Source organism: Schistocerca piceifrons, chromosome X (genome assembly GCF_021461385.2).
Source record: "Schistocerca piceifrons isolate TAMUIC-IGC-003096 chromosome X, iqSchPice1.1, whole genome shotgun sequence".
Lineage (NCBI taxonomy): Eukaryota > Metazoa > Arthropoda > Insecta > Orthoptera > Acrididae > Schistocerca > Schistocerca piceifrons.
In genome coordinates, this window is record NC_060149.1 from 578,984,749 (window position 1) to 579,009,401 (window position 24,653).

General features: G+C 38.9%; 1 protein-coding gene across 3 annotated transcripts in view; it reads left to right on the forward strand.

Annotated features, from left to right (window-relative positions):
• The first annotated feature begins 4,191 nt into the window (after nucleotides 1-4,191).
• The window catches only part of LOC124722052, an 85,182-nt gene continuing 64,720 nt past the window's right edge, over nucleotides 4,192-24,653 (forward strand). Inside the window, exon 1 of one of the 3 annotated variants that reach the window (XM_047247244.1) lies at nucleotides 4,192-4,253. The gene's annotated coding sequence lies outside the window, so the exon portion shown is untranslated. Of the gene's footprint in view, nucleotides 4,254-5,851; nucleotides 5,915-24,653 lie in introns of those variants that run through there. The other 2 variants (XM_047247246.1, XM_047247245.1) reach the window with 2 other exon arrangements.

Genomic DNA, 24,653 nt, shown 5'->3' on the forward strand with positions numbered 1-24,653 from the left:
AGCCCATCAGCTCCAGTTAAAGGTTACCTGTTTATGTAGTGCTTTGAGGACATCACCCTGGACACAGCTCTTGCAAAGCATAGTTGCTTTTATCATTACGTTGACGACATGTTCATTGTCTGGTACCATGGTTGTGAAAAGCTGAGAGAATTTTTGGACCACTTCAACAATATCCATGACATCAAGTTCACACTGGAAGTAGATGGTGCCTTGCTGTTCTTTGACGTCCACGTCCGTCATAAAGCAAATGCATGTATCGGCCACAGCGGTTACCAGATACCCACCCACAAGGACTGATATTGGCATGCTAAGAGCTATCAATAATCTGTCGCAGAAATGTTCTGTTCTCACGACCCTGGTGCATTGAGCGGATACCATCTCAGATAATGAAATCTTGCTGAAGGAACTGACCCACGTATGAAAAGTATTAAAGGCAACCAGCTACAACTACTACCAGATTTCGCGAGCCATCTTTCTGAAAATAGATAAGCAGGAGGACCCCGACGAGTACATGAGGAAGCTTGCACATTTGCCATTCTGTGGCACAGTAACAGGAAAGATTAGCCAGCTCCTAAAGAAGCACAAAATCTGTTCAGTCTTCAGGCTTCCAGCAAAAATTTGACAAGTCATTAGGCTCTGAATAATGATGTAGGCCTCAGAATGCCAGGAGTACATAAAATGCTGCGTGAGTGTGGACAGTTTTTATCTGGCAGACTGAGCATACTATTGAAGAGCGCCATATCGAATATGAGAGATGTTTTCCTCTTCGGTACACTGAGAAATCAGTGATGGCAGGGCATGCTCTAGAGAATGGACATAATGATTCCATTTATCATCATTAAAAATGCTTGGGTTAGGGTGCTATTCAGTTGAATAAAAGTCTGTAGATCTAATGACATGGATCTGTTGTCAGTAAAATTAGAGGGGAAAGCACACCCAGACAAAGAGAAAAAGTTGTATATGAAAGAAACCTTAAGCGCCCGTGGTCAGATGCCAGCAAAAAATACAGGAGGCAAATATTACCATCAAAGGTACGACTCATGCACGCACGCGCTCGCACATGCACATGCACACGCACACACACACTCACATACACACACACAGAGAGAGAGAGAGAGAGAGAGAGAGAGACAGCGAGAAACACGAGCAAACTAAATAACAATAACATCCACCACTTAGATATTAAATCTCTTAGAAGGTGAAACATTTTCACATGACAACATTTAATTTTCTGCAGAAGATGAAATGTTAACTCTCATTTCAAAGGAAACAAAAAATCAAACAGCAATTTCCCAAAAGAATGTACAGAAGAAACAAACTACTTTTATCAATAAGACACCAGAACTACTGTAATTTAAACTAATTTTGTCACGTACAAGGGGAGGTAGCTTTCTTTTGGGTTCACTCGTTTCCAAGACACTTTACAACATATGCATGACCTGTGAAAAAAAAATTAAATTAAAATGCTGTGATTCAAAATTAGAGCTACTTCTGTGTCTGCCAACACTGATGTAATATCAGATTTTTTTTTTTTTTTTTTTTTTTTTTTTTTTTGAGTCACTGGGATCCCTAGTTCAGAATCAGAAGTTGAACAACTTACAGCCTCTAGTGTTTTGTGTTCACCCACTATCAACACTAAAACCCTAGCAATAACAATACTGTATGTAGCACCGAAGTGACACGTAGATAGTGAATGTCATGTCATGCTGTCAGTTTTTCCAAATGAGTGACAAACTTTTTTTGGGTCCATCAGTGGTGACTGCTTGGAGAAGGGGGCTGAGTAGGATTAGAATAAGTATTGAAATGTGTATCCCGTCTTTCGTAGATGATCAGTACAAAGCACATGTATTGTACCAGCACTGCATAAGGAAAGCTGTGCTTTATTGTATATTCGTATATTAATAGTGAACCCAGAAATGCTTCGCAATCGCTAAATAGGTATGGGAACTGTACATTTTTCATTATGTCCGTCGCCTCCCCCCCCCCCCCCCCAAAAAAAAAAAAAAAATCTCACCCCATCTACTCTTCACTCCTCTCTCTATCCAACTTTCCCTCTTCCTCTCTCTTCCACTCCTCCCAAAACTGACGGTTAAGCAGAAAACAAAACAGCACACTGCTGTGTACACAATTTTTGTTTAAAACTATAGAGAAGGGGAAAGAATATATGTGGAACACACAAGTTACGAATGGTGTGATGATATTCAGCAGACTTGAAATGCATGATACATCAGTTCTTCGATAGTTATGCAAATCATCAACTTACAGCTACTTAAGTAAAGGAACGTGAATTAATTTCCTTCCTTGTAGTTGCCACTTCTTTCCCCACGGCTTTCTCTCAGCATCTTGTGGCTTGTTACCTCTAAAACGGCAAAGGTAAACCCTCGTTTTTGTTTCTGTGTAAAACCAACGGGAATCTGGAAGAACATAAACTCAATGAATCGAAAATAAACAAATCACAACTTCTGGGGAACCTAAGGTAGAGAAATCACAACAATAGGGCGGCTCTGTAATCAACGACTGCAGTCGGTCGTGAAGTGCGTAGGCTGCCACGGAATCGGTCGGTCGGTCAGCAGACAAATTGGTGCGTATATAGCGGCCTTAGTGGTACCTGTTTCTACTCGCAAATTCAAAAAATCAGACTTTTACTGTGCACTCGTTATTTCAGTTAGTTTTCGTTCCATACGATGAAGTGTTTCCACTGTCCCTCTCTTCTTGTTGTCACAGTCACTATCTGTAATTTCGCCACACGTTTCGTTACAGGCTAGTTCACACTGACCGTAACGTCACGACCGCAGCGCATTTCGAAGGGCAGCATGCACACTGGCAACTTCAGGGATTATGAAATAAAGGTTTGATGGTTGACGTCATAGTCGGTTGTTGATCACGTGACCCCCCACCCTCATTTAGTCCTGATACACAGCCTTGGGCTCATCTTCCATATTTCGTTTCGTCATTTTTTTCCTGGTTGATATCAGTTGTTATTCGTCATCTTTGTTATTTGTTGTAAATTGTTTGGTTTCGTTATTTCTTTAGTTACGATTTGTAATTTTATAATGAATGACGAAAGATTACTTGAAACAGTGAGGTAGCGGTGTGAATTGTATTGCATGAGCGATTGGAGGTACATCATCTCACATTTGTGTTGTAATCACCGTATGCCGGACATGGATTTACATTTATCGTGTGCCAGACATGGATTTTCAATAGCAATTGTAAATTACATGCCCTGTACAATATGTATAAAGTGGATTTTTAAACATATTTATATTTAACATTTTACAGTGAAATGGATTACAATGGGACTGCATATTAACATGTGGGTAAAGTCACATTGATTAGCAAGTCGAACTTATTTGATGTTTCCAGCCATTTGTAATGTTTGATAAAGAAATGGACTGAAAACTTAGACATTGTACCAGTGGCAAAATGCTTTTTTTGTGAAGTGTGCATAAAGTAACATATTAGGGTTGTTTGTTTGACTGTGTATTTGTTGCAGGCTTTTTTTATTGTTAAGCATCTCTGTGGATTGTGCGTGAAAAAGTTTTGTAAGCATCAGTAGTCAGTATTTATGTGATCTGACTAGCTAACCACAATATAAATAAGGCACCTGCACTATTGAAGGCCAAAATCAAACTGTAAAGAAAACCTATAACTCTTAAAGGGAAAGGTATTGAGGGAGATACGATTATCACACTGGACTGGCACCTAAACTTAACCTTAAACAAACCAATGTTTAACAGGGTGTGATGGCATCTCGCAACACTTATCCTTTTAGTAATTGTGGGTGCAATTTGACGTAATAAATGAATTCCAAAATATCAATAGAATGCAGATTACATTTTCTCGTGCTCCTTGTAATGTGTGTGTGAAATCCCACTTTCTGTACTGACTCTGAGCACTATGGGATTAACCCACTTTCTGTACTATGTGATGACATTTTTTTAAACCAACATTTTTTTGCGTTGTTTCGCACTTCTCTTTTTGTCCTGCAGTATACAAGATATCCTTGAAACCTGCAAACTATGAGTTCCATAAATGTCTTTTTCGTACAAATGTGGACGCCACCATCCACGCACATAAGCTACCGCGCTTTGTATATGGACTTCCCGCGTGAAAACAATTGAGACTCTTTTGCGAATACCGCAGTTCCGCGAGAAAACAATCGAGAGCAGCTATGCGAATTCAGATCACGTGATCTGAAGCGACCGGCTGTGACAGCGGGTTAACGGGCGTGACGTCTAAATAGTGTTCAGGTGCGATAATTCTCCCCCGAAAACCTCAACAAATGTATCATAATCGTATTTACTTGTGCTAATATGCCTCCAGTAGCTGCGCCTCCGCCGAATCTAGCTGAAAAGTGATTGTCGGAAATAGGCTATATCAAATGTTGATGTTTGCACTAGGTTTGGTATTCTCTTTCATGAACAGTGGGTCGTATGAATAAAACGGTGTTTATTCTCGGAAAGAAAATTCTCAGGTTCGCATGAACAAAGCGAGTCGGAGAATATTCTACAAGCGAAAATGTTTGCAGCTTGTGTAAAAGGGCCGGGGACGTTGCTCAGTGACATCATCATTCGCTGGTTTCGTATGAATTAAGCAAGAGAAGTTGCTTACAAGCAGAGAACATTCTCTGTTTTTTTTTTCTGAAGCGATCTCTGTAGCAGACTTAAGAGAGTTGAGTGAGCTGTGTTGAGGTTAAGTTTTATCCATTTTTTTTTTCTTAAGTAAAAATAGCAGAATTCATTTTGCTCGGAAGGCAAAACAAGATATACGTAGCCCGAAAAAATAAGGGGGAGAAACTGTAGAAGTTCATGTACGTTGAGCAACTAAAACATTATTCAGCTCGCACACTTTCTTCCCAGAAATCATGAGAAGCTAGCGCGATCTTTCGAACGAAGCGAAAATGAAAACATTTTTGTGTTATTTAACAGACTCAGGTTTTCAGACTGATGTACAGGAGACAACTTAGGTACACACGAGATTGATATTTTCAGATGTTCGTCATCATGTTTGCTCACAGCACGAAACTTATATTTTGTTATGTTAGAAATAAGTAGATGGATCAGAAAAGTAAATAACTGTTTTTTTTACAAACCTAGCGCTGTTTCTTGTACCGAAACCGGGCGGGCGACCGCTTAAGTACTTGCGGAGAGAAGTTATGCGTCATATTCAACCAAAATTATATCGCGTTAGAAAATTCTAGAGAGACTTCCGGTTTGGAGTAGATGAAAATGTGATGTATTCGTAAGATCTCGTTCGCATAATGTATTAACCAAATTTCAATAGCAAAAAAGTTTCCCGCATGTCGAAAACTCTGTATCATCGACAGTATATGCATTTTCGCGAACTGCCCGTAATCGTCTTAATAATATGTTGCGTAACATAAAAGTAATATCAAATGTAATACAATTCTTTCAGAAGACACTGGCGACAGTACCATATTTTTACAATGAAGAGTTTGTGTGTTTGAGCGAGTTAAGTGAAATGTAATATTACGCGTGGGTTCTGTGCCGGACTCGAGACACACACACACACACACCACCACCATCACCATCACCATAAACGTTCTCAAGAAATTGGGGGGGGGGGGGGGGGGGGGCGGGCGGTAGTCAGAAAGAACACCCTCGGCATACAATATGCGTCGAATTTTACATTCATATGAAGTTGAGAACTTTGTCAGAGAATGTTCTTTTGCTCTGAAAATCTTCTCCCGAGAATGTATTTTTTTATTCATGCGACACAATGTTTTTTGACTAGGAATGCTAATTACTCTTAAACTAAATGAGGGCAGAGATTGCTAACGTATTTTCAACATCGTACCATGATTGTTGGTGTACCATTTGGTACTCAACACGATGAACTCGTATTCAGTTTGTCCTAACTTCGAGATCGACCGACATTGTATTTTAACAAGGTAAAAAAAAGATTGCATGCTTCTCATGCTGTCATAACCTACGTCAATACAGATAGCATTTGCTGTTACCTTCGCCAGCACTCTCCCACTGAAAAGATGTGGTCATGGCTTACGTTGCGACTGGCACACCACCACTAGTCAACCACTACAATTGATCAGCTCTGGTACAGAATTAAAAGACGGAATGTTAATCCACATGCCAATTGAGCTCAATTGAATGGCTTATTTCAATAGTGGTAGAAGTCCATTTTTGTTCATTCTGAGATACCGAGTCCTAAAGTTAAATTAGCGCTGAAAAATCTGCAGTTGCGATACCAGAAATATTCAAGTATATATACTTGAATATTTCTGATATCTCAACTGCAGATTTTTCAGCGATCATTTAACTTTAGGACTCTGTATCTCAGAATGAACAAAAAAGGACTTGTACCACTACTGAAATAAGCCCTTCAATTCACCTTGATGCCCAACTGGGTTAGAGTAATTTTTTCTGCCAGAGATGGCTGTTCTATGTACTAAGTTTTACATCCTGTACACACTCAAATCAAAAATTCAGTTACTTATTCTTCATTCTGTACTGTGTACATAACATAAGGAAAATTACATCCAATAAGTAAAATTTTATTTGCTGTCCTTCCTGGCGTTGAAGTTACAATGGCCATAAGTGAAAATAACTGGATTCTTTATGAAAATCTTTATCCACAGTAAAATATAATAAATGTAACCCAACCAGATAAAGATAGTATTTTTCAGGAATTAAACTGTAGAATAGGAATTGTCACACAGAAATAATTCCAATTTGTTTTTAAAACTTTCATAGCTGCCAGTACACTTAATTCCAAAAGGAGTGGGTCAAATTTTTTTATGGTTGGATACTTTGCTGCTTTCTGTGCAAGAGAAAGCTTAAGTTGTGAACAGTTGAGTCCGTTTCTGTTCATAGGGTTATGTTCATGAATGTAATTGGTATTTTCAAATTATGGCTGATTGTTCATAATAAACGTCATAACAGAGTAAATGCATTTTCGGTGTTTTGTTAGTAAGCTTAATGTCTTAAACAGGTGCCTGCACAAAGTTCAAAGATGGGCAAGATATTATTCTTACAGCATGTTTCTGTGTAATGAATGCTTTGTGTCCATGTATGGAATTGTACCAGAAAATTATTCCATGTGATACCAGTGAATGGAAGTGTGCAAAATAAGCTAATTTTCTAACACTTCCATCACCAATATTGACAATTACTTGGGGAGGAAATTTTGCTGAACTCAAGCATTTGAGATCATCTACAATGGGCAGTTCTCAATTCATGTTATGATCAGTATACATACCCAGGGATTTTGAGCACTCAGTTTTCTGTGTTTCCTGCACCCAATGCTACATTACTTCTGATGTTATTTCTTGCCTTGTGCAGAACTGAAAGAACTGTGTTTTCTGCAAGTTAAGTGCTACATCATTTACCCAAAATTAATCAGTACCACTAGAAGGTATTTCATTTATTGCTCTTTCTGTTAGCTTGGGTCTGTTAGGCTTGATATAGATGCTTGAATCGTAACTGAAGAGTAAGTTAAGTGCTAGATCATTTACCCAAAACTAATCAGTGAACGATGGAAGTTCATTTATATGTAGCAAGAACCGGAGTGGTCCCAGATTTGAATGTTGTGACACACAAGTAGAAATTCCTCCCCACTCAGTAGGAGATTAATCATGATAGCTAAATGTGCTGTGTAACATGGTCGTTTGCTTCCTGTCAGTTAAATGTGAAGTGAATCACTTACTCACTGTACCTAGAAAGCCATAAAATTTCAACTTTCTACTAGAGAATGTTGTGGTTTTCAGTCAGATTCCCTAGGCAGACCATGAAAACTCCCAGTAGGTGCAGGACTGTCATTCAGCTGTTTTAATAGATGGTCAGTGAAATACAACAAGGCATTTCCAGTGGAGAGGCCCTTCTAGAATCCCTCTTGTGATTATTTCACAATATTAAATTTGAAAATATGCTTGGCCATTCTTAAACCCATTTTCAAAAGTTTTGAGTAGAAATTAATAGTGACACAGGTCAGTAGTTACTAACACCTGCCCTACTACTTTTCTTAAACGGGAATTTAACAATGGCAAACACACCTAGTGAATGTGATGCATTAAATCTAAGGCGGAGTACAGTAGCTATATCAGAAGACTATGACTTTAATGTTTTGCATGAAATTTTATCAACCCAGTGACCGTTTTTGCTTTTAAGAAGTTATTTATTTTCTTGAGTTCCTTGGCAGAAGTTGTTGGGATCTCGAATTGATTGAATGCTTGTGGTACTGATTTCCTTTTACTGATTGTGAACCAAGTTTATCATTTATATTTAGAAACTAATTGTTAAATACTAAATAGTAAAATACTGAATAAATAATAAAAATACCAAACACATAATTAATATATTTTTGGTAGTTGAACCATGTGGTCATTATCTTTAATTACTAGGTCCATCATGTTTCTTTGTAGACTTTACCATTTTGCATCTATGTTTCATATTGTTTTAATTTTATTTTCAGAATTAATAAACTCTTGATATGACATGCAAGCTTTTTGATTTTTTTTTTTTGTTATTCTTCTCTATAAGTATTACCATATCATAACCAAAATAAAATCCAAATCCAAAGGCAGGACCGTCAGTGAAATACAATACATATTGCTGGAAGTATGAACACCAGCGTACAGCCAGAAGAGAAGGACCTCCTAGACAAAGAGTACAGCTATTTATACAAACACTGAATGTTACAGAATGCTGTTATTTATAGAAACGGGGAATATTCCAGGATATACAGACATAAGAGATGCAAAGAACCTTCCAGAGGTGATAAATACTAAACAACAAATAACTGCTAGTGATCAGAGTTGAACTGGTGACCCGCAGCACACCAAGCAGCAAATGCTAACCATTAGACTACACTGCATACACCACAGCTCGCAGCATTGCTCCTTCTCGTGGACAAACACTGACCCACTATTTCAGAATTTATCGCTGGAACCAACTACATTGCCCCAGATATAGGTCTTCTCAATACTCCTGTCTATGGTGGTGCTTGTGGATCCTTCTGGTGTTACATCCTCTTAACTATGATGAGTTTCATAGGTAGGCCACTCAGTTGAAGGTTCATGATTATAGGGTGGGTCTTCAATTTCCTCGAACCTCCCATTGGCAATCTGCCCCTCTGGACTGCAGTGGGGCTTCAGACAGAAGACATAGCTGAAGTCACTACACTTTTGACTTCTTTATGAAGCATTTCTGCTATTTCAATGAATGGTGAGAGTTCATGTATATGTAGCAAGAACAAGAGTGGTCCCAGAACTGAATGCTGTGACACATGAGTATTATTTTCAGAATGAATAAACTATTGATATGACATGCAAGCTTTTTGATTTTTTTTCTAATTCTTTGCCTCCAAGTGTGATGTCTGACAGAGGATACAGTATGGCCCAGGTTAGTGCTTCAGTAACTCTTTTGATAGTCCATCTTGTAGCATGGTTATAAAAATCCAAACCAAGTCTACTGCGCTGTATTTTACTGATGTTACTGTTGCTCTTTATCTTTCTCCTTGATGTCCAGAGTCCATATTCAAGGCAGTTGCATTGCTTCTTCAATCCTGGTGATGAGATGATTCACGTAATCATCCTGAGTATCGTTCAGTTGACATGGGAACAATATATCCATTGTTGTCTCATTCTCATGGCCATGCAGCAGAAAGAGTGACATGAAGCATATTAGATTTGACTTGATTGGATTCAGTTTTCGTTCCGTGGACCCAAAAATGAGATGATTCTCGTGGGTGTGGAACATGTCAGAAAGTATTAAAAATAAAAACATAAAACTTTTGTATGTAATACTTACCACCTTGATCATTTGTGAGAAGATTGTGAAAATAGGTGAATACATTACGGTACACTGGAACTGCTAATATTTACTGAATTGTGGTGTCTTGCTTTGCCTTGTATGTCATCGTCCCAAATTCTGTTTCACAGCATACGTTGAGAGCATAACTGCCAATGTCATATTAAAGCATTCTGTGATCCATCAATGGATGGTAGCTAGTTGTTGTCTGTGGGTGAAGTCGCTATGTGAAATTACCTCTATAATAGCATAGACAAAACTTTTCCAGGATCAGAGATCACCACATTGCGTGCACCATGTTTCAGACTATTGTCTTCTTCAAGGAACTTCACAATTTCTGAAGCTTCAGAAGTTAACACAGCTTTATTGAACAGCATGGCAGGTGAGGTAGTCAGTGCAAACCATTGTTCATCAATTCCTATTTGGTGACTGCAGAAACCTTCCCAAGACGTAGATTTCATTTCAGTGGAATGGAGCTACTGCAGATTGCATTGGTACCAGATACTCCGGAGATCATTTTGCCCTGTACTTCCATCATTGGCATTCTTTACAGTGGCTCACAGAGTGTCTTAACGGATCGGTAGAGGCCTGGCCAGTGATACCTGCATCTGATTCTGTCCAGATTAATGAATCCAAGGTGACAGATAAGCTGGTATGATGAGCAACCATTTCTGCCCCATCGCATCATTGCTCCTCTTATACAATGCTGCAGTAAATAATTTGAATTCTCCTTTGGTCAGTTCCTCCTCCTTCAAGGCTTGTATGCTTTAAATAGTGCTGTTCAGCAGCTATATCATGTAATGCAGTGATAACTGCAATGCTGCAGTGCTATCTGCCAAAGGATTCCTTGGAAGGCAGTCTGTCTCCATGTGTTTATGTCAGTTTTTGTATACCATTGTGACTTATTCCTGAAGCCTCAGTGGCAATTTTGGCAGATGACCCGACAGATCTGTCAGGCTCATCAGCAAGCATAGGGAATGGTGGTCCATCAAAAGAGTGAGTGGTTTGCCAAATGAATATGGCCAAGTTTGTTGATGACACAGACAGCTTCAAGGCTTTCTTTCTCAGTTGTAGAGTTGTTATCTGACTTGGAGAGTATTCTGAAAGCATAAGCTATTACCTTTTCAATGCCTTCCTTAATTTTCAGTAGAACTGCACCTATCCCATTAATGCTAGTGTCATTGTAAAATTCTGTCTCAGGATTCTCGTCACACAATTTTAGTACTGGAGAGGATGTTAACACTTCATTAAGGACAAAGAAAGACTTATATTTCTTTAGGATTCAGGTGGAGACCTAGACTCTGAATACAATTATATAGGGTTGTGTGATGGCCTTGGTGTTCTTCAGCTGTCTTTGAAAAGATTACAGTGTCATCCACATTGCAAAGACACAGTATGCATTTGAAGTGTAGAAGTAAGTTGTCCAACTTATGCTCAGATGTGGCTGGAGGGTTTCATAATCCAAACTGTGTAACTTTGAACATTGATTTGCCAGTAGCCTCTCTGTGTGTCCATAGTTGAGAAATACTTCACACGTTTCAAGCAATCGATAGTGCCATCAATGTACGGCAGTGGATGGAAATCTTTCTTCACGATTTTGTCCAGTCATTGCCAGTCGATGCAGAAATGGTATGTACTGTCCATCATAAGGACCACCAGAGAAGACGAAGGACTCCCAGAAGGTTCAGTGGTGTCACCTTGCAGCATTTTCTCCACTTCCTGCTGGTGACACACTGGATGATCCCCAGTGTTGATGTATTTTATGACAGGCTGCTTGGTCCAACTTTTCTTCACACCAGATTTGAAAGTATCCAAAAATTGGCACAGAATAGCTATCACATGCTGACTATCCTCTGTCAGGCCAGATTGTATTGGCAGTTTGATAGTAGCTTGCTCCCTTGCACTATCCGTAGTGGTAGCAGAGCACAGTTCTTCTCTGTGACACTGATACCTTTCATGGAGTGGTTTGGCTGTCCCTCTATGTACACACCTACAGAGATAATGTGCTCTTGATAATTAGTTGCCCAAAGTTCTCCTTGACTACCTACAATCCTTATGATATCTCTGACTTGTAGATTTCTTTTGTGAGCCTGAGCAGCTTTTTGCAAGTGACAAAAGCTTCACAATTTAACTGAGCATCTCAACTGACACTACAAACTAATCTCATCGATGATGATGGGATTGCAAAATCTTAAATTATGAACAACTGCCCAGAGCAATCTTTATGGGTGCCTATTTGAACAGCTTTGTCAATCTGGAGCACTGACCTTCCGCTCTTCATGACTGCTTTTGATGCCTACAAAAAGTCCTATCCAAGACTGACATCACAATGATATTCTGTTAAAACAACAAATGCTAAGGACTGTGTTTTGTCATTGATAGTTATTTTTGCAATGTTACTGTTGTCTGGGTGTATTTCATATTTGCAACCTTGAGCACAGTTGCATTAGTATCATGGAGAATAGTCTTGTTTACCTGACAATGATAAGCATCTGATAATACAGGAAAGGAAGCCATTGAGTCTACTTGGACTTGGACTTGTTGATCATTGATGAATTGATGATGATGTAGAAGAGATTTCCTGTCCTCCATGAAGTATTTTCATCTGTGGCAGCCTCACATTTGTAGATGGTCACCTCGTTCAGCTTTTAGAAATTCAGCAGGCAGGTGAGCAGCTGATACCTCTATATGGCAAAAGGAGAATGGCTACAGTGTGTTGGGAAGTGACCTCACTGAGGGCATGGTAATGATTTTTGGCATACACATCGACTATAGTTACCTGCAGTTGACTGATGTGAATAGGATTCTTCTGAAATTTGACATCTTGTGGAGTAATAATCGTCAAAAACTCACTTTCTTCCACTAAACTAGTGCACAATGTGCCCAGCTCATTCCATGAACCCGGTCAAGTGTGTAGTTTTTCATCCTTCAAATGTCTGTTCTGTGGCAGGGTGTTGTACTTACTGGGCGAGTTGGTTGTACCTGTGTTGGTCAGACCCTGGTTTGTGATTTGATGGTGGCAACATAAGTCTGAGTTGCCACAGTCTCTTTTCCAAGGTGGATTCGACTGACAATGGATATGGGTGCCAAAGATTGAGACACTTCCTCTTCAACATTCTCTTCCATCCTGATGTATGGGGTTGATATGCGTGGCTGATCTCTCTCTTTGTGTATTCAGTCTGACAGTTATAGCTGTCATAAAATGCTGTATGTCTTCTTACAACCTGGTGAATGAGAAAAGCAAGGTCACAGCCTTCTTCCACAACTGCTATAGGGACAGAATTTGAGAGACAATCATATGTCTCTCATCAGACTTTGCAAAAGGCCAGAACATTCTGTATGTGTGACTGTCATTTTGCCATTACAATGGGTCCTGCTGTTCTGCTGAGTGGACTTGCTATCGATTGTCACCAGCTGTTTTCTGTAGTTCAGCTTTAATTTGTCCCAACTGTTAAGCTTCTCTTCATTGTTCTCGAATGATTCCTGGGCTGTGCCATCTGTGTAAAAGTATGCACTTGCCAGCCACGTCATATAATCCCACCTGTTATATTTGGTGACTTGGTCTAGTCCTTTCAGCCATTTTATCTGGTCCTGACCAGTGTCCACAGAAAACACTGAAGGATGCCTCATGTGCAGCTAACTTAATGCGGCACTGCTTGTATTTGGTTCCTGTCCGTGTAAGCAGTGGCTTTCATGTTATTGAGTGGAGCCACCGTGATGTAGATGTCTGCAGTGTCCAGCATCTCCACCAAACAATGTCATGTCAAAACCATGATAAATCCAAATCTGAAGGCAGGGTCACCAATTAAATACAACAAATTGTACTGGAAGCATGTTTATTATGAATGCAAACATGCAGTCAGAAAAGAATTGACCTCCTGGATGTAGAGTGCAGCTGTTTATGCAAACACCAAATATTCTGTAAAATACAAACATAAGATATTAAAAGAACATCCCATAACTGCTAAATAGCAAATAACAAATAATTGCTGTTGGTTGGATTTCAGATGGTGAACAGCAGCATGCCAGGTAGTGAAAAAACCACTACAATACATGCACTACAGATCATTGAGAATTGTACCACACACAAGACTTGTAGTGCGTATTGATGGCAACTAGAGAAAATCATGTGCTTGAGAAATTTCTGTAAATGTCTCAGCAAATAAAGTGGAACATTGTAAATTTGTCTGATATTAGATTCAGTCAGCATGATTCATCATTTGAAGAATCTAGAAATATTTCTAGGCGTTCAGGTGTCAACTAGAAACTGTTCATTCTAAAATTTATTTTTCTTTTTTTTTTGGGGGGGGGGGGGGGTTGAAAGTTTTGTATGTATGTTAGGGATATAATCTTTTGATTGTATCGACATAAGTGTGGTACATGTGCACTAGATAAGTTTTCTTTGTTGTAGCCCTAAGTATTTATTTCCTCACCTAGTTTTGCTCACTCTTTGCGTACACTAAATGTAAAAGTTATTTGGATACCAACATATTTCAGCCTTTAAACTTGATTAGGAAACAAATCCTTGTCTTAACAAGGATGTTCCTTCCAGATTGTAGATGCTTTCACATATATTTTACATATGAATAGGAAGCTGTGCATCAAATAAAATAAAATTTTAAGAAGTCATCTGTTTCACAAGTACAATAAATATTTAGACACATAGGATTTTCTTTCACTAGTTGAAAAACCTCATGCTAACATCAGTTGAATTTATCAGGAAACTTAAAAGAAGTGTTCTGCCACAGAAGGCAAGTTGACGTTGACGGTTGTGTGGGAATGAATTACTGTGACAGTATCAATACACACGAGACTAAAAATTGAAGTTTTGATTTTTATTTACAAAAAGGGACAAACATTTTTTTAAAAAGGCATACGTTGTGCCTTACTAAGTGCAGTCATAAACAGAAGTCTTCGATTCTGTCAGTTTCAGTGTCTCTGCTGCTGATATTTTGCCCATCTTTGTGGAAATGGATAAATTGTTTTGCTTTTATTCACCATGTGATTGCTTGTAGTGGACTATTCTAATGTGTTACGTGAATTCTGAGCATTTGTAAAGCAGATGACTGAAATGTCTTCAGCTTTTTTGGAGTGTTGTCCAGAAACCACCTTGTAGAATGCAGCACTATTCTCATTATCACTGGCCTGTAGACAGATAAAATTCTTTTCATCTACATCTATACCCAGCAAGCCATCATATGGAAGAGCAGGGAGGAGGGTACTTCCACTACTTTCCAATCCAAACCGAGTTCTATTCATGTATCATGTATCTTTGCCTTCTGTACAGTAATGTGTGATGTTGCCCTTTATTCCTCAAATGAAATATAAGTTTTTGATGCTCTGCATCTCCAAACAAGCACTGAGCTAATATGTTTGGACTGCACCTAAAAAGGTGCTAGGTGCAAAATCAGCGAACCATTAATATGTGAACATTATGATATTAATATTTGAATAAACTGTGTTCATATATTTTATCCTGATGACTGAGCTTTATTCAGTTGAAAGAAAAATTCATCTATTTCTGAATTCCATCTAAACTGGTTTTAGTTCTACTGCATTTAATCTCCAAAATAAACTGCTATTGCTGAGTTAACTTAGAACAGACATTCAAAGCAACTGAAAATGCAGCTGTTGAAAGCCACATTTTGATAAGTGCAGCTGTTAATTTTGCGCACATAACATCCTTGTTTATAACCACAACAGTTGTGGCTAGTCATTTCACAGGTTATTTGAGTAACCATACTTGTAGATAAAAGTTCTGACATAATATTCCATCGATATGCATCCAAGTCAAGAGAGGGCAGCAGAGATTAACATTTCTCAATTTTACAAGACTCTCCATATTTTGGAGGTTTTTCTCAAGTCTTTGGAATGAGACAAATTCTCATCCCTAAAAGTAGAAGCTAGGCAGGTAACTTGTATGTTCCCAGAGATTCATGTACGAAATGGGAGTTCATGCTGGCCTTCTGTAATGGGATGACCAGTGCAAGGTATGACAGTGGAAGAGTTCGACCTTTTGTGGAGACCTCCTACCAGGTAATTCATCACCACAGTGGTAGAGCTATTATTTGCTGGAAAGATGAACAGGTTAGCATATGCTTGAAGACTACAAGTTTTTTCTCTCTCTTCCATTGAGAGGTTGGCACTACTGTGAAAGGAGCCTATGAGAATGACTTGATGCAAATTTGAAATCTCTTAAGTTAATCTGAAGGTAGTTGAGAGTTAGTAGGAAAACATAATGGATGGACAGGCCCATAAACTACAAGGGGCAAGGTTCAGTGTTTCCTTTTTGTTAGTTTTGGCATAGAGGGTTGGTAGTGAAAATAGTTTTCGACTGTAGAGAGCAGATGGACAGTAAACCTTTGACGAGTGTATGATGACTGGATTTTTTAATAGTTAAGTTGTTTATTTCATATACTTTTATTCCACTTTTTCATGTCCTAATATTAGTGTCCATATATATCTGTACAAAGTTGTAGGCAGTCAAATTAAAGCCCTTTTGTTTTGTATAGTTGTAGATTACTAATAATTTTTATTTTTTTGATTCATACAAGGGTTGAATGAAAAGTAATGCCTCCTTCATTAACTGGGTTTGAATAGGAATATTTTAATAAATCAAATGCAGAAATAATCCTTAGAAAATGATCTTTAATTACCAATATTCACTTTTTCACATAATCACCAGCCCAGTGGATACATTTCTGCCAATGATGAACAAATTTTCTAAAGCTGTCACAGAAGAAGTCAACACTCTGTTTTGGCAACCACCGTATCACAGTTCTCTCATTGTTTTCATCAGAAGCACAGTGATGTCCCCGGAGATCATCTTTCATTATCGGGAACAGATGGAAGTCAGACAGTGCTAAATCTGGACTGTATGGAGGATGCCGTGCGCTTTCATTTCAGGAGTTAGCATCCGGGGTATCCATTGTATAGAGATCTTCTGATAGCCAAGCAAAGGATCTTTGGTGTGACGTCACGTCTGCTGCACTGCTGTTGAAATAGCTCGCTAATATTTTATAAATTTTAGACTTCATTTACTTATTTTAAGGTTTATTTGTGTTAATATTGTGCCATAAAAGTAACTTATTAGTGGATTTTCATTAATCTCAGTTTTTCTTCCTGTGTTATTGACTCAAGTGGTCTATTATTTGTGAGTGTGCTTTTGTCGTTCGTCTAAGCCTTGCACCTCAGTAGTGTGTTTACTTTTTACGGCGTGCACTGCAGCTGTAGTGGTTATAAGCTAAGTACTGACAAACTTATATGTGCTCTGTAATACAGTTATTAAATTTAATAGATTTCAGCAGTGTTGCGTGCTGTTTGTGGCGAAATAATGACTTAATAAACTTTTGTAATCGTTCACTCGCTGTGTGTTTTTTAGAGTTTTCAGTGTGTTGAAGTCGTTTAGTAAATTTGATGCTTTAGTTTTCAACTACGGCTGAAAGCAAGGGGAAACTACAGCCGTAATTTTTCCCGAGGGCATGCAGCTTTACTGTATGATTACATGATGATGGCGTCCTCTTGGGTAAAATATTCCGGAGGTAAAATAGTCCCCCATTCGGATCTCCGGGCGGGGACTACTCAAGAGGATGTCATTATCAGGAGAAAGGAAACTGGCGTTCTACGGATCGGAGCGTGGAATGTCAGATCCCTTAATCGGGCAGGTAGGTTAGAAAATTTAAAAAGGGAAATGGATAGGTTGAAGTTAGATATAGTGGGAATTAGTGAAGTTCGGTGGCAGGAGGAACAAGACTTCTGGTCAGGTGAATACAGGGTTATAAACACAAAATCAAATAGGGGTAATGCAGGAGTAGGTTTAATAATGAATAGGAAAATAGGAATGCGGGTAAGCTACTACAAACAGCATAGTGAACGCATTATTGTGGCCAAGATAGATACGAAGCCCACACCTACTACAGTAGTACAAGTTTATATGCCAACTAGCTCTGCAGATGACGAAGAAATTGAAGAAATGTATGATGAAATAAAAGAAATTATTCAGATTGTGAAGGGAGACGAAAATTTAATAGTCATGGGTGACTGGAATTCGAGTGTAGGAAAAGGGAGAGAAGGAAACATAGTAGGTGAATATGGATTGGGGGACAGAAATGAAAGAGGAAGCCGCCTTGTAGAATTTTGCACAGAGCACAACATAATCATAACTAACACTTGGTTTAAGAATCATGAAAGAAGGTTGTATACATGGAAGAACCCTGGAGATACTAAAAGGTATCAGATAGATTATATAATGGTAAGACAGAGATTTAGGAACCAGGTTTTAAATTGTAAGACATTTCCAGGGGCAGATGTGGACTCTGACCACAATCTATTGGTTATGACCTGTAGATTATAACTGAAGAAACTGCAAAAAGGTGGGAATTTAAGGAGATGGGACCTGGATAAACTAAAAGAACCAGAGGTTGTACAGAGATTCAGGGAGAGCATAAGGGAGCAATTGACAGGAATGGGGGAAATAAATACAGTAGAAGAAGAATGGGTAGCTTTGAGAGATGAAGTAGTGAAGGCAGCAGAGGATCAAGTATGTAAAAAGACGAGGGCTAGTAGAAATCCTTGGGTAACAGAAGAAATACTGAATTTAATTGATGAAAGGAGAAAATATAAAAATGCAGTAAGTGAAACAGGCAAAAAGGAATACAAACGTCTCAAAAATGAGATCGACAGGAAGTGCAAAATGGCTAAGCAGGGATGGCTAGAGGACAAATGTAAGGATGTAGAGGCCTATCTCACTAGGGGTAAGATAGATACCGCCTACAGGAAAATTAAAGAGACCTTTGGAGATAAGAGAACGACTTGTATGAATATTAAGAGCTCAGATGGAAACCCAGTTCTAAGCAAAGAAGGGAAAGCAGAAAGGTGGAAGGAGTATGTAGAGGGTCTATACAAGGGCGATGTACTTGAGGACAATATTATGGAAATGGAAGAGGATGTAGATGAAGATGAAATGGGAGATATGATACTGCGTGAAGAGTTTGACAGAGCACTGAAGGACCTGAGTCGAAACAAGGCCCCCGGAGTAGACAATATTCCATTGGAACTACTGACAGCCGTGGGAGAGCCAGTCCTGACAAAACTCTACCATCTGGTGAGCAAGATGTATGAAACAGGCGAAATACCCTCAGACTTCAAGAAGAATATAATAATTCCAATCCCAAAGAAAGCAGGTGTTGACAGATGTGAAAATTACCGAACTATCAGCTTAATAAGTCACAGCTGCAAAATACTAACACGAATTCTTTACAGACGAATGGAAAAACTAGTAGAAGCCAACCTCGGGGAAGATCAGTTTGGATTCCGTAGAAACACTGGAACACGTGAGGCAATACTGACCTTACGACTTATCTTAGAAGAAAGATTAAGGAAAGGCAAACCTACGTTTCTAGCATTTGTAGACTTAGAGAAAGCTTTTGACAATGTTGACTGGAATACTCTCTTTCAAATTCTAAAGGTGGCAGGGGTAAAATACAGGGAGCGAAAGGCTATTTACAATTTGTACAGAAACCAGATGGCAGTTATAAGAGTCGAGGGACATGAAAGGGAAGCAGTGGTTGGGAAGGGAGTGAGACAGGGTTGTAGCCTCTCCCCGATGTTGTTCGATCTGTATATTGAGCAAGCAGTAAAGGAAACAAAAGAAAAATTCGGAGTAGGTATTAAAATTCATGGAGAAGAAATAAAAACATTGAGGTTTGCCGATGACATTGTAATTCTGTCAGAGACAGCAAAGGACTTGGAAGAGCAGTTGAATAGAATGGACAGTGTCTTGAAAGGAGGATATAAGATGAACATCAACAAAAGCAAAACAAGGATAATGGAATGTAGTCTAATTAAGTCGGGTGATGCTGAGGGAATTAGATTAGGAAATGAGGCACTTAAAGTAGTAAAGGAGTTCTGCTATTTGGGGAGCAAAATAACTGATGATGGTCGAAGTAGAGAGGATATAAAATGTAGGCTGGCAATGGCAAGGAAAGCGTTTATGAAGAAGAGAAATTTGTTAACATCCAGTATTGATTTAAGTGTCAGGAAGTCATTTCTGAAAGTATTCGTATGGAGTGTAGCCATGTATGGAAGTGAAACATGGACGATAAATAGTTTGGACAAGAAGAGAATAGAAGCTTTCGAAATGTGGTGCTACAGAAGAGTGCTGAAGATTAGATGGGTAGATCACATAACTAATGAGGAAGTATTGAATAGGATTGGGGAGAAGAGAAGTTTGTGGCACAACTTGACCAGAAGAAGGGATCGGTTGGTAGGACATGTTCTGAGGCATCAAGGGATCACCAATGTAGTATTGGAGGGCAGCGTGGGGGGTAAAAATCATAGAGGGAGACCAAGAGATGAATACACTAAGCAGATTCAGAAGGATGTAGATTGCGGTAGGTACTGGGAGATGAAAAAGCTTGCACAGGATAGAGTAGCATGGAGAGCTGCATCAAACCAGTCTCAGGACTGAAGACCACAACAACAACAGTTTTCAACTGATGTTTATTATTCTTCCTAGTGAAATATTTCAGTAAAATTTGCATTCAGTGTTTTAACTTCACTTAGTGTTACAGTGGTCGTTTTAACTTTTTGGTTTTAGCTAATAATTTTGTGAAGTTTTGCTGGTATTGGTATTGGCTGTGTCGTAGTAGTATTAATACAAGTAGCTGCTTTCTTAGTAGGCAGAGAATTTTGAGACCATTATTGTTAGTTCTTAAATAGTTCTACTGGTGTAACTGAATCATGTTAACGTAGATGTATAGTTTTTTTATCAGTAACTGTAAAATTTTACCATGAGTGAAAAGTGTGGGCTCTGTTGTAGGTTTGTGATTAGTGGATTACAGTGTGGGATTTGTTCAAAGTATTTTCATTGGGGGGGGGGGGGGGGGGGGGGGGAATGCAGTGGGGAAGCCAGTGGTCATTTCAGGGAGATCCTCTCCTGGGAATGTAGAATCTGTAGTAGAAACAAGTTAATAGAGGAGCAGGAGCATAAGGTCTGTGCCCTTCAGGTGCATTTACAATGTGCAAAGGAGGAACTAGATAGGTTGAGGAGGGTGAAGGGTGGTGGGGAATGGGAACTGGCAGTTGGCAAGAAGGTAGCTAGGAAGAGGAGGTATTAAGACAGTTTTACTTTTCATACATGCAATAGATACGACCAACTGTCAGAGTTGAGTGGAGAGGAGCCTCATGTAGCTGTAGATGTAGGGAACTTGCAGCAGTCCTCAGCAATTAGGAAGCCTAGGTTAGTTGCAAAGTCTAGCAGAAAGGAGGTTCAGCTGCTAGGTAGTTGCCACAGTAAAGGTGTGGGCCAGCAGTTGCAGGAAGTGTTGAGGAGTGAGTACCAGGTCACCAGTATTTATGAAGCCTAGTGCAGGGTTGGCTCAGGTGACTGAAAGCATAGGGGAGTTATGTAAGAATTTTACGAAGGAGGATCAGGTAGTGATAGTGGGTGGAGCAGGGAACTGTCTTGATAGGGACAGGGAATATGATGTCAGTGGTGACTTGGTTAAGATAGCTACTCAAACTGGTGGCACTAATGTGCATTTCGTGCACCTGTTTCAGCATCATGATTGGCCTCACCTTAATGCGGCTGTTAGGCGCGTTAATGTGGGGATGAGGAGGGCACTGATGGTGGAGGGCATGGATCACATCTCAGTGGTGCCAGTTGGGTCTGTTGGTAGATGTGGTTTCACTAGGCATGGCCTGCACCTCAATAGGTATGAGAAGGGGAGGCTGGCTAAGCTTACAGGTGACAGTGTAGTGGGTGGTGGTGGTAGTGGTGTCACTCATGGAAAAATTCCTGTAGTAGTTGGTGTTAGAGCTGCACCTTTTTTTAGATTGAAGTCAGCTGATAGTTATACCTGCTTAAAGGAAGTCCCTCTAACTAAGGGCTAACCTTCAGAGGATGTGATGTTTCCAAGTAGAGAAGGAATTAGTATATTTCATCAAAATATAAGAGGTATTAGAGATAAAGTTAGTGAACTGCTAATAGATGTTAACTCTGAAATTATTGGTATATCAGAGCAACACTTAAATGATTTAATAATTCAGAGGCTTCCTTTACCAGGCTACAGATTAGCTGGCTGTTTCTCAAGGAGTTCCATGCGGGGTGGGGGAGTGGCTCTGTACGTAAAAAACAGTATTTCATTTGAGTCAATAGACGTATCACGACACTGCACTGAGCAGATATTTGAAAGTTGTGCAGCATTAGTTGAATTTAGTGAAACTAAACTTCTAATTGTTGTTGTTTATAGGCCCCCTAACTCCAACTTCAGAGCATTTTTGCTTAAGCTAGAGAGGGTTCTTGATTCACTTTGTAGGAAGTACCAGAAAGATGTTATATGTGGTGACTTCAATATTAATTTTGTATATGATTGTGCAAGAGAAAGGATGTTGGTAGATCTCCTAAATTCATATGATCTGATGCAAACTGTGTTTTTTCCAACTAGGGTGCAGGGCAACAGTAGAACAGTCATAGACAATATTTTTATTCATTCTTCATTACTAGATGGGCATTATGTTAGTAAAAGGGTGAATGGTCTTTCAGACCATGGTGCACAAATTTTAACACTAAAAGGCTTTTGTACTCAAACCAATGTCATATTTAATTACAAACTATGTAGGAAAGTTAATCCAACAGCAATAGAGAGTTTTTTAAAACTTGTCAAGGAACAAGAGTGGCAAGATGTTTATAGTGCCAATAATATAGATGATAAATACAATGCGTTCCGTAACACATTTCTCATGCTCTTTGAGAGTTGCTTTCCATTAGGACATTCTAAACGGGGTACTAGCAGTAATGGACAGCCCGGTGGGCTGACTAGTGGGATAAGGATATCATGTAGAACAAAGCGGGAATTATATCAGAATGTTAGAAGTAGTGACAATCAAGTTACAGTAGCCCATTACAAACAGTATTGTAAGGTGCTTAAAAATGTTATTAGCAAGGCAAAGAGTATGTGGTATGCAAATAGAATAGCTAATTCACAGGATAAAATTAAAGCCATATGGTCAGTTGTGAAGGAAGTGTCTGATCAGCAGCATAGGGTCGATGATATAAAGTCAGCTCGCAGTAATAATATTTATGTTACTGATAAATGAGATATATGTACAGTATTTAACAATCATTTTCTGAGCATTGCTGGTGAATTAAATAAAAATTTAGTTTCTACAGGAAATCATATAAATTTCTTAGCAACTGTCTTTCCGAGATTGATGTCTGAAATACTCCTCTGTGATACAGACAAGAGGGAGATTGAGTCAATAATTGAATCACTGGAGACTAAAGACTCTCATGGTTATGATGGAGTGTCTAGCAGAATATTAAAGTACTGTGCTGCACATGTTAGCCCTGTATTTAGCCATATTTGTAATTTTTCCTTTAGGAATGGTCAGTAGTAAAGCCACTTTATAAAAAGGGAGAAAGGGATAATGTAGATAATTTTAGACCTATTTCTATGCCATCAGTGTTTGCAAAAGTTATCGAAAAGGCTGTGTATGTAAGGTTAATTGATCATTTTATATCGCACAATTTGCTATCAAATGTACAGTTCGGCTTTAGAAGTCGTTTAACAACTGAAAATGCTATATTCTCTTTTCTCTGTGAGGTACTGGATGGGCTAAACAAAAAGTTTCGAATGCTTGGTGTATTTTTTTGATTTAACTAGGGCATTTTATTGTGTTGATCTCACAATATTGCTCCAGAAGTTGGACCATTACGGAATAAGGGGAGTAGCTCACAATTGGTTTACCTCTTACTTTAGCAACAGACAGCAAAAGGTCATTATTCACAATGTTGATAATGGTTGTGGTGTGGGATCTGAGTGGGGTACTGTCGAGTGGAGGGTGCCCCAGGGATCAGTATTGGGGCCGCTCCTGTTCCTTATTTATATAAATGATATGCCCTCTAGTATTATGGGTAACTCTAAAATATTTCTGTTTGCTGATGACACTAGCTTGGTAGTAAAGGATGTTGTGTGAAACATCGACTTGGTTTCAAATAGTGCAGTACATGACCTCAGTTCATGGCTTGTAGAAAATAAACTAACGTTAAATCACAGTAAGACTCAGTTTTTACAGTTTCTAACACACAATTCAACAAAACCTGACATTTTAATCTCACAGAATGGGCATATGATTAGTGAAACTGAACAGTTCAAATTTCTAGGTGTTTAGATAGCTGGTAAGCTGTCGTGGAAAACCCACGTTCAGGATCTTGTTCAAAGACTTAATCCTGCCATTTTTACTATTCGAATGGTATCAAAAGTGAGTGATACTTCGACAAGTAAATTAGTCTACTTTGCTTATTTTCATTCACTTATGTCATATGGTATTATGTTTTGGGGTAACTCTTCCCATTTTAGGAGGATATTTTTGGCTCAGAAACGGGCGGTTCGGGCAATAAGTGGTGTGAGTTCACGAACCTCTTTGTCGACCTCTGTTCACGAGTCTGGGTATTTTGACATTGGCCCCTCAATATGTATATTCCTTATTGTCGTTTCTTGTTACCAATATTAGTTTATTCCCAAGAATAAGCAGCTTTCACTCGGTTAATACTCGGCAGAAATCAAACCTCCATTTGGATCGGACTTCCTTAACTCTTGTGCAAAAAGTTGTGCTGTATACTGCTGCATCCATTTTCAATAAGCTGGCACCCGAATTAAAAAATCTTAGCAGTAATCCACGCGCTTTCAAATCGAAACTGAAGAGTTTCCTCATGGGTCACTCCTCCTATTTTGTCGAGAAGTTCCTTGAAAAATTAAGCTGACTCTTATTGTATTGCTGATAGTGTTTACTTAAACTCATGGACAGACTTTTTTTCAGGTTCATGAACATTTATTTTTATGTGTTATTACTTTTATGTTGTAA